The following is an 11,448-nucleotide window of genomic DNA, read 5'->3' on the forward strand; positions in this document are numbered from 1 at the left end:
CCAAATGGCCATCTTCGTGATGGGAAAGAGGCATTATAAACTGCATGGATTAAATCACAAAAGAGCATTTTCCCTGTCAATAATCACTTTTGTAGGACTGAGGCAGTTTCACAGCCAGCTCATGGTTTATTTTGGTTACACGTTGATAGCATCTTTGACAATTTAGGTGTGACAGTGAAAGGCGCCACTGGAATGCTTAATTGGGTGATGGAATTGTCCAGTAATATGGACATGAGTCAGAGTCAGCCACAACAGCTCTGACATTTATGCCAAGAATTTCCCAGTCTGGTCCCCAAGCACCTTCAGCATCATGTTGAAAAGATCCTTTGTTAAGACATAATAAAGCTGTTGGCTGACATTTACCAGACTGGGATTTGGCAGGGTTTCCAAATTCCATATGCAATCTACAGATTTATTTTTTTTTAAATACTGCCTTCTGTTAATTAAATCTTTGTATGATTTTTGTATACCCTGTGTCTCTCAGATTACATGAAACTAAGTCTCTTTATTGAATCTCATTGAATATTGTGGGTCCTTCAAAGTCTCATGCCTCACTTCCCTGGTTCCCCAAATCCTGTTTGGGATTCCCCGCTTTTCCCCAGTTCATGGTTGGCTTAGTGTGGAATCTACCCCCTTCCCTCTAGTGCCACAGAGCTGTAGGAAAGCCTATGACTTCACCAACAAGTCCACAAAGGTGCCGTCATCTGTTGGTACTACGTCCAGAACTGCATTAGGCCAGGACTCCCTGAGTTCCTAGAACTGCTGTTCCTGCCCAAAGGGCCCATGAGGCATTTCAGTGCTTGAAGTGGAAACTGGAATAGGAAAACTCTCCCATCTATGGATATTGGCTATCCCATCCCATAGTTTCCAAGCAGGTCTCTGGCCTTGTTCAAGGAGAGGCTACTCAAACTGTCCCATGGGGGCTTTTCACCCTGGGACTTAGGCTCAAGCACCCAGGTAGGTTGCTTGCACAGTTGCCCTTTGTCTCCAAAAGTGAATCGCTGTCCTTGGGTCGTGGACACTCTGAATTTCCTCCTGAGCATAAATTTTTTTAGGATGCAAATAGGCTCCTGTGGGCTTCCTCAACACCTCTTCATGCATGCCTGAATTTTTGCATGACTCTTCCCTGTCTTACTTTTCTCATTAGCACTGGTTGCTCTAATTATATACACATTTTATTTATTTATTTTGTGTATTGAGAATTTCTTCCCATTATTATATGAAGTTGATGAGGTCAGGGTTTTTAAAAAAAACTTTTTGTGTGTTGTTGACCCAGTGCAAACAATGCCTAGAACATAGTAAATAGTCATTAAATATCAGTTGAATGAATTAAGGAATTCATCCCTTTAATGCTTCAATATTTTGAGTGCCTATTATGTTCTGGAGTTTGAAAGTGAAGACCATCAGTTTAAATAAAATAGGCTTGCCTGGCCAGCATGGCTCAGTGGTTGAGCGTTGACCTATGAACCAGAAGTTCTCAGTTCAATTCCCTGTCAGGGCACATGCCCAGTGTGGGCTCGATCCCCAGTATGGCGAGTGTAAAGGCAGCTGATCAATGACTCTCTCTCATCATGGATGATTCTGTCTTTCTCTCCCTCTCCATTCCTCTCTGAAATGAATAAAAATATATTTAAAAAATAAATAAATTAGATAAGTTTGATATAATGCAATGAACTTGACCAACAGTAGAGTTCAGCAGATAATTCTAATAGGATTGTTCTATAATTAAATTAAAATGGTCCCAGGCTGCACTGTGGACAAATGTTTTGTTTCTACATGGTCTTTTCTGATAAAGGAGATGAAAGAGCCTGTATACTCCCACATACTTTAGATGGTTTACGGTACACCTTGTGTTGAGCTGGGTTCCTCAGAACATCTAAGTTACAGTTTACGGAAGTCAATGAACACTATGATCAGCTGACTCACTGCAACAATTGTCACAAGTGCCAGGGGAATTTCAGCCTGTCTGAGTTGATAACAGGGAGTTGAGATTTTTAATGGTTGATGGTTTGTTAGGACACCATTCAAATCAAGTAAAATTGGTATGGACGGTCAAGAGTTAAACCTCATTGTATTAAATAATGTAACTGATTTGTCCAGTTATTCAGTTAAATTTTATGCAGCTTTTACAACCTATGTGTCAATCGGTATGTCATGAGCTCCTCCTAGTGGGTGAGACAATAACATGAGATGTATATAAGATATATCTGTGCTGTGGGAAAACCATGAGATTGACATCAATGACAACTACCATTTATTGAAGTACTAAAGGCCTGGTGCATGAAATTCGTGCATTGGGGATCCCCTCAGCCCAGCCTGTACCCTCTCCAAACCAGGACCCCTTGGGAAACATCCCTCTCACAAGCCTGGACCTCTGGCTCCTAATTGTTCACCTGCCTGCCTGGTGAAAACCCCCTCTTCCCCTACTGGCCTGATTATCCCTCACTGACTCTGCATGCCAGCCTGATCACCCCTAACTGCTCCCCCGCTGGCCTGGTTGCCCCTAACTTGCCCCTGCTGCCAGCCAGGTTGCCCCCAACTTCTCCCTCAATGCTGGCCTAATAGCCCCCAACTGCCCCCTCTGCCAGCCATGTCACCTCCAATTGCCCTCCTCTGCTGGCCTAGTTGCCTCTAACTGCCCCCTCTGCTGGCTTGGTTGCCCCACTCAGCTGCTTGTTCAGTTGTTTGGTCATCCCTCACTAACCCCCTGCAGGCCTGGTCATAGACAGCCATCTTGTGAGGATGTGAGGGTTAATTTGCATATTACCTCTTTATTATATAGGATTACTACATGCCAGGAACCATTTTAAGTATTTTATAAATTTGATCCCCATAACTGTATAGATGTCATCTGGTCACTCTGACCTAGAATGTCAGTAACATGTCTAATGTCACACTGTTAGTTGTAGAGCCAAGATTTGAGTCTATGCTTTTCCCTCTGTGCTATTGCTATATGTTACTCAGCACCTTTGTGGACTTTGGAGGAGAGGTTAGTTTCAATTTAGAGACTGCTTCTGCTACAGCTCCTCTTAAAATCCTGTAATCCTTAAACATTTTTTTAGCTGACTCATTAATTTAGAGGTTGTAGATATATTGTTGTAGTTCCCCATCCTATCACTAGATGGCAGGTGATAATTTAAGATTAATAGTTGAGGGGGTACTTTCCCCCTTGATTCCTCACATCCACCTTCCAGACTTTCTATGCACCCGCCTTCATGAGAAAAGACCATACATGTAAAACAAAGACATCGCTCAGGTTTCTCAATAGAATCTCTAGACAATATCCTTGAATGTCAAACTTTCACTTGCATATACCTGAATTTGAAAGAGATTAGGCTCTTTGAATTTGCAGAATGTGACACTAAATATGCAGAGTGGGAACCATGAGAGGAGCAGAATCTGTGGTTAATTTGGTACACATTTCTGTGGAGTATGTGCTGAGAGGACTAAAACAGCTTCAGCACAGACTTAAGATCAGCTTTAGTAGATAGTGCCAAAAACTATTATCCCAAAGTGGGTTTTCCAATGTATACTTCCACCAGCAATGCATGAAAATTTCCTGTTCAAATCTCTTGCACATATTTCTATTGGGTTGTCTTTTCTCTTATTACTGATTTGTAGGACTACTTTATTAATTTAAGATGACTGATCTTTGTCACAAATACTTATTGCAAATATTTTCTACCATTTGGTGGCATGTCTTTTCTCTCTCTTGAAGGTGTCCCTTTGATAATCAGAAGTTCTTAATTTTAATTAAGTCAATTTACTGATCTTCTTAACCCATGCTTTCTGTGAGCAGTTCAAGAAATTTTTGTCTATGCCAAGTTAGCAAATATATTCTATCTTCTAAAAATTTTGGTGTTAGTTATCAATAATACCTGCAATTCATCTGGAATTTGTTTTTGCACATGCTGTGAAGTATCCCTTAAACTTCATTTTTAAAGAAAAGTATGGATATTCAGTTGGTTCAGAGCCATTTGTTGAAAAGACACCTCTCTCCCTCTTCATCCTCTATTTAATGGCATTTTTTATTTTAAGTGAAGATCAAATTGGTTGATAAGTTCATGGCTTCTTTCTTCTGTACTATTGGTCTCTTTGTCTATCCTGGCACTCCTATCATTCATTTAATTACTGTAGCTTTAAAATTTGTCACCTGCTATTGTGAGGTTGCAACTTTGGTTTTATACTTCAAGATTGTCCTCTTTATTTTAATGTAAATTTTAGAATCAGCCTGTCATTTTACAAATACATACAAATAAAAGAACTGTGTTTAGAATAACAAAAGCAAACCTATGGAAAATTTGAGGGAATTGACATATTTACAACATTTAGTTTTTCAACACATAGACATGATATATCCTACCATTTAAGTTTTCTTTTACTTTTCTCAATTATATTCTTCAATCTTCTATGAAGAGGTCTTGCACATACTTTAGTTTTTGGATCCCTTTATAGATACTGTCGATAATTCTATTTTCTAAGTTAGCAGTGCAAATGTCAGGGCGGAATATGAGATTCAAATCATGGACGGGTCTATTGGGGAGAACTCATTTCCATGCAGTCATGTCTGTTTTGATATGTTTGTTTTGCTTTTGTCTTGTCATATTTGTTGTTTTCCAAAGCCTTGAGGTTGGTTCAGGACACTCGGTGGCCAGGGATCCCATCCATTTTTGACAAAACCACTTTGGAAATTCACTCTTCTAAAACGTTGCCAACGATGTATAGCTTGGTATAACTTCTAGTACTTTTAGTTTTCAGCACCATTTGTTGTCAGGCAACTACTGACTCTAAAGAGATGGCTTGCCACCTCAGGAAATCCCCCCTTTCAGGGGTTCCCTGCTCTTATATTTAAATGAATTTCTAGGTTCCATGATGCCACCAATCTGCAGTGACGGAGGAGAATAATAGAAAGCCACTCTGGGTTGGTCTTGCTGCCTCATCATTTTCCCTCTACTTTTGTCCACTTTTCTCATGTCTAGGTGTAGAGCGTAGGGACTCCATCACTTACTGCCTCAAGGTCACAGCTCATGTGATTGATGGATATTTGCAAGTGAATTATTAGTAGTTAAGTTTTTAGGGAGGCAAAAGTTATATGTGGATATTTGAGTACATTGCATCAGTGCTCCTAATTCCTTCAATGTTCAAGGATCAACTGTATACACTAAGTACATTATACATGTTACCTATGATCCTTTCAACCATAGCTTCATTATAATTCTCTCCATTTTTTCAAATGAGGAAAGCAAGACATAGAGAGGCTGATCAGCTTGCCAAAAGTCATCCAGGTACAAGATGAGAAGATGGAGTTTTCCCAACTACGCCACATCTTCTGAGTTCTGCCAGCAGAAGTTCACTTTCTGGAAGACCCATCCTGATGTTTGATTCGGAGTCGATGGTCTCTGCTGCGTATGTGGGCTGTCAGCCTTTCTCCAGAGTTGCGCATTGCCATGTGTTATTGACAAACCTATCACTATGTGGCAAGCTTATCATGAGATCTGGACTTGAGTCACTCAATCTTTCAGGGACACCATTTGAACCCTAGATAATGACTGTCTTGGGAGTGGATAAAACCTCTGTCCTGGGTGGAGCACAGGATTGGCTAAGTTTTTTACCTGCTGCTTGGCTCATCTTGACTCTGGATCACTCTCATGTTTACCTTTTCCCTGTGTTCTATGCTGCTAGCTCTGATTCCTGACTCTTAACTTGTAATTTTCCCTATGTCCAGGTACATACAGTGTAGATCAGAATGTGAAAGGAGAGTCTTTCAAATGTTTTGCTTCTGTGGGTTATTGGGTTTGCTTCTTCATGAATGAGGAGTTGGATGAATAACATGCACCATGGCCCTGCTCTCTGCTTCCAGCTGAGCAGGGAGATGCCATGAGCCTTCCTTAGGTGGACAAGGAAGCCCATCTGATATCTCTTCTCTGATTTCCCTCTGAGTACAGTCTGGGACAGGGGAGGGACTTCTCATAAATTATTGTCACTGATGCTGTTACCAACCTCTCCCTTGGGGTTGAGCCAATGGGACATCTGGGACATTTTCCCTGAACCTTGACAGAGGTGAGATGGGAGGGGTGAGGAGTCTTAGGAGAGAGGAGGCAGGAGGAACTGGAGTCAGCAGTGAAGGCCTCCGAAGTGCAGTGGGAGGAGGTAAGTGGCATTCTTACACATGCTGGGCAATTCTTATGCATTCTAGGCTTCTAAGAATTACCAGGATCCCTAAAATTAATGGACAGTCCCTGGAGCTGTCTGAGGGAGCATTCATCTGCCTTCAATTACAGCTTTTCCTCTAATGCATGGATACGACCCCCACCTTCCCTTCAGCCTCTGCACCTTTTTATCCTCGAAGCTCTTGGGTGAGATCTTGGGATCTTGACAGAAAGACATCTCCTTGCTTAGTAAAACCATAGATTCCTGCACTTCCTTGAAGGTATCATAAGCTCCCGAATCCAATCTCTGTTGTCTACACAGTTGTTGTAAAGTGATCTTTGAGATCACCGGAAGGTAGCATTTATAATGTTGGCCAACATGTTGGATAAGAAAGCATTATTCTTTACCTTATGTGAAATATGCCTACTGATTGCTGAACAAATCCTGATTCTTATAAAAAATAACTTGCACTGAATATATTTAATGCTTATGTCTGGTATTTTTATCCCAGGGAGTCACAGCAATGCTGAATAGACATGTATGAATGAATGAAATGAATATTTACAAGCTAATATTTTCTATTTTTTTACAGTAAACAATCTAGAACCCTAGTGACAAGTTACATGTCAACTCCCAAGCCAAGAACAAAAGCTAGAGACCACAATGTAATGTAATAGATCCCCCAAAATTCTGCTGGCAGGAAATACTCCTTATTGATTATATTTCCATTATTATCAATGATATTTGGCAACTTTAGTGGCAATGGTGAGAAGCCTGAGTTTGTTGTCGTTGTTTAGTAATATTAGGCAATTTGAGAAGTTGGTAAGCATATTCAGAATCAAAGGTTCTCTAAAAAATGAAAAGCAGTGTGTGGCTGAGCTTTGGAATATCTCCATGCTGTAACTGTCTTTTTTTTTTTTTTTTTTTTTTTTTACAATAATTCATAGCCTGGATATCTCTGCTTATGTTTTTGTACTAATAATAGTGAACTAGAGAGTGGGCTTCTAATGAGAACCTCTCATAAGGTGTGACACAGAGGAGAGGGAGGAGGACTATTTCTGTTTGTGGGGCCCTAATATCTGTGGTCATTAGGAGAAAAAATGGTAACAACAGGAAACCTTGCGTTTAATCACAGCTTTGTCTGAAAGATTTTGATCCAGGCTGTTCAATGCTAACACATGAGTAGAGAAGGTTCTATTTATCCAAATTAAAAAAAAATTACATTGATTCATCTGAAGGGATTAAGTAAAAACGACTCTAAAAGGTTTTCTTAGAAAAAGGTGTAAAGTCTCTCATTTGTCTGAAAGGTGCCTTAGAGATGTGGGTAGGGTGGAATGAGAAATGAAGTTTCACCGCAGGGAAGTGCACAGTTTTATTCATGATTAATGATTGAAGACTATGCGTTTGGGTTTGCTGTCTAGCAAACAAGAATTTGCTCTCTTATTCTTTAAGAACTGATCAGATTATGTGTTCCTGTCTGAACTTGGTTGTGTTGCCACAGGTAATGCTGACTAGAAAACCAGCAAAGAGATAATAGCTTCACAAATGACATTTGCGGGCACCAGCCCTGTGGTCTTAGATGATTCTCTGAGGAGAGAAGACAGTTGTCAGGATTAATGCTTGTCGTTGGGCAATCAGAGAGAAACCAGTGCCCTAGTAAGTTTGTGAATAGAATGTCAGCCTTCAGACTGAAGGGTCTGAGATTCCATTCCAGTCAAGGGCACATGCCTGGGTTCTGGGCTCCATCCCCAGTAGGGGGCGTGCAGGAGGCAGCCGATCAATAATTATCTCTCATCATAGATGTTTCTATTTCTATTTCCCTCTCTCTTCCTGTCTGAAATCAATACAACTATTTTCTTTCAAAAAGAGAGAGACCCAGTGAGGACAATGGCAGTCCTGTGAATCTCTAACCTGAGCCCTCCTTCCAGCCCACTCTACCTCCCTGAATTGTGCCCTTCCTTCCTCCAGAGGAGTTTGAGCATCATGTCAACTAAAAAGCTTTCTGTAACCCTTCCACCTTCCTAAAGTACTTTCTGATAATCTTTAAGCCATCACAGTCATCACATTGCAGTCCAATGTTCTAATTTACTTTTAGGTCATGGATTCCTGGTGATGGTGTGGGGAAAATGTCTTAATTTCTGAGTGCCCTAGGTGTTTAAACTAAGGTGTTGGATTGAAGATGCTGTTTCAACCCATAGTTAGAAGCTTTCAGTTTTTCCCCCTACTTCTTCTGACATATATAGAACCCCCCTCTTTTTTACTGCCTCTTTTCTTCTCATTTTTTCCACTTGTTTTCAATTTTCTTTTTCTATGAGAAGTGATGAGAAATTTTTGGTTTGGAGGAGGCATGAGTAGAAATGACAATTAAGGATAAAATGAGAATGATGCTAGAGTCTTCCTATTGGTCCCTTTGGTATATAATTAGCTTGTTTTAATGGCAGACACTGGAGTTTGAAGCTGAGCTAAGAAAACTCACTTGCAATAACATCACTTTGAAAGGTGAGTAAGAGAGGCAAACAATACTCAATAGATCTGCATTTTGAAAAACTTTTACAATCCTTATTCAACTATTGGAATGAATTGTATCACTTCAGAAATAAAAAAAGTTTCAAGTTCTCTCTATAAGGTTATTATAAGGCTTATCAATATGTTATTACCTATCACCCAAGGTGGACACAAATAATAGCAGTATTTAGTAAGATAAAAGTTAGTGATTTACATATGAACCTTTGAAGTTGAAAAGCAGAGGGATGCTTTTTTTTTTAAAACATCAGTGCACAGGGATGTTATGCAATGGGAGTGCATCATAGGGGATGCAAAGTATAGATAGAGGTATTTTCTCACACATGTTGGTACCTGCTTCAGTCTCAAGTATGAACTCCACTGTGTAGTAGGTCCCATAAAACCATTATGCTGTGACTGAGTGGGATGTTTCTACCAGCTGATTAGGAATGAATATTTGTTAAAATTAATTTTTAGAGAGAAAAGAATGATAGAGAAAGGAGAAACATTGATTGGTTGTCTGCCTCCCATAGGTGATATGACTGGGATCAAAGCCACAATGTTTTGTTGCACAGAGGGTGCTACAACTAACTGAGCCACCCAGCAGCCAGGGCAGGAATGTATTGTGTGTGTGTGTGTGTGTGTGTGTGTGTGTGTGTGTGTGTGTAGCATACTGTGAGTGGTTTGTCCCTAAACTCACCTGCAGAACCCATGGAGGGATCCAGTAACATCACTGAGTTATAACTAAGCTTATCTGCTGGTCTGTTAAGGGTATTTCGAGCCATGCAGCCTTTCATTCTTCCATGATGTAGTGGGCCCAGCTTCCCCTCTGTCCCAGTTGGAGTCAGGGTGGAAGATAATGAGAGGCTCCTGCCTCCACCCTGGACATTTCTTGAGGAGCTGGGAAGGACATTCTGTAAGATTAGAAGGCATTAATTATTTAGGGAAGTTAAGCCTGGCACTGTATTTTCCTCCCAGACTCTTGTCCTACATTCTAGATTTTGCTGGCAGAGTCCAAGGGGGATGTGTGTGTGTGTGTGTGTGTGTGTGTGTGTGTGTGTGTGTGTGGAGAGAGAGAGAGAGAGAGAGAGAGAGAGAGAGAGAGAGAGAGAGAGAGAGAGAGAGAGAAAGTTACAAAGATTTTCATTTCTTTGTGACGGGCATTCTAGTGAATTACAAGCCTTCTTTTTCTCAAATTCTCTACCTCTTCCCACATTAGTATGAATCACTATTTTGAAAGTTTCTACCCAACAATGTTACCCCAGTAAATTTAATAAAAAAGTAAAATAAATAAAATTCAAGATGTACTAAATTATTAAGAAAAAAAAGAGTTAGTGATCTTGCTTGCCTAGGAAACTGAGTTAGTCACCTGCAACTTAAAAATTTAGATTCTGGATTTTCTGATTCTTATAAAATGAGAGTTATTATGCTCTCTGGGAATACTCATTTTTTTCTTCCACAACTGATTATTTTCAAATCCTGATTTCCTTTTTATTACATAGCTTTTCTCTTTTCTTATTTTTCCCCATTTTGACTTTTTGATTTCTCTTTTTCCTGCCTTTGACCACCAGCTCTGTTGGTCATTTGAAGGACCACCGGGTTCTCTTTCCCCTGAAAGCTTGTCTGTGTGGCTCTTGCTGACTAGTTCCAACTTATCTGATGGGTCTAAATTTCTCTGCTCCCTCTGTGGCACATTTCACCATGCCTTGTAATTGCTCATAAACTGACTCCTAGCTCAAACTAGGGGCCCATTGAATGAAGAGACTGTATCTTCCTTAACCATAGTATCCTTCCAATATGGCATAGGACCCAGCACTTTGTCTACCCTTGGTAAAAGTCTGTTGAATTAATGAGTGGATGAATGTTGAATTGATGAGTGGCGAAAAGATGGATTTGAATGGACAACTTTATTAAATTAAGTTCTATTATAGTCAACACTCTTCTTTGTCTTTGTTCACAATGCCAAAATGTCCATGGAATTTTCCTCTGAAGTAAGATTGTGATGTTTTCCGCTTCTCTCTGGGAACATAGTTTTTGTATCCTGATTTAGATCTCATCTGCCCAAGATATGCCTCTATTATTGAGTCTGACTTATAGAATGTTATGTACATCAGTGTGTATATCAGGTCTAGGATACCTGGTAGCCTACTCCTTAAGAAGAAATCATATATGCTAAGGATCCCATTCATGTGCCAAGGATCTGATTTGCATGATTTTCCTTGGCAGACTTTGAACTGCGTATTGTGGCTGTCTCAGCCGGTGCACCTGGTAGTAAGCACATGCAAGCAAAAATTCACCTTGTTCTCCAGTAGATAAAATATCAAAGAGGAGGGCTTTCTTTCTTATAATGGCATTTTAATTTCAAATGTCATATTGACTTAATTGGATTAGTATATAACTATGGAATATAATTTATTTTGTCAAGATTCTATAAATTTAACTTTAACACAAAGTTGCTGGAATTCAGATAACTCAACATGGGACATGCCACTTCTCATAATACCACCAACAAAAGGAGGTCCTTTTGTCCCCTTTCATCTCTGTAATTTCACTTATTAAAGAACTATTTTTAGTATCTACTCTACCAGAATAGAGGTGATCTTAGTGGCATGAAAAGATACAGGCATTGCCTTTATGAAATATAGAGTGTAAAGGACAGACAACCATTCAATAGATAAGTAGATACAAGTAAGGTCATATTCATGTGTACTAGAGAGTAAGAGTTAAATACATATTTTTGAGGCGAGTATAATTCAACCCATTATAGGAATCAGGAGGGAGGAAATCATTGCAACA

The sequence above is a fragment of the Pipistrellus hanaki genome (genome assembly GCF_964339955.1).
Source record: "Pipistrellus hanaki genome assembly, chromosome: 6".
Lineage (NCBI taxonomy): Eukaryota > Metazoa > Chordata > Mammalia > Chiroptera > Vespertilionidae > Pipistrellus > Pipistrellus hanaki.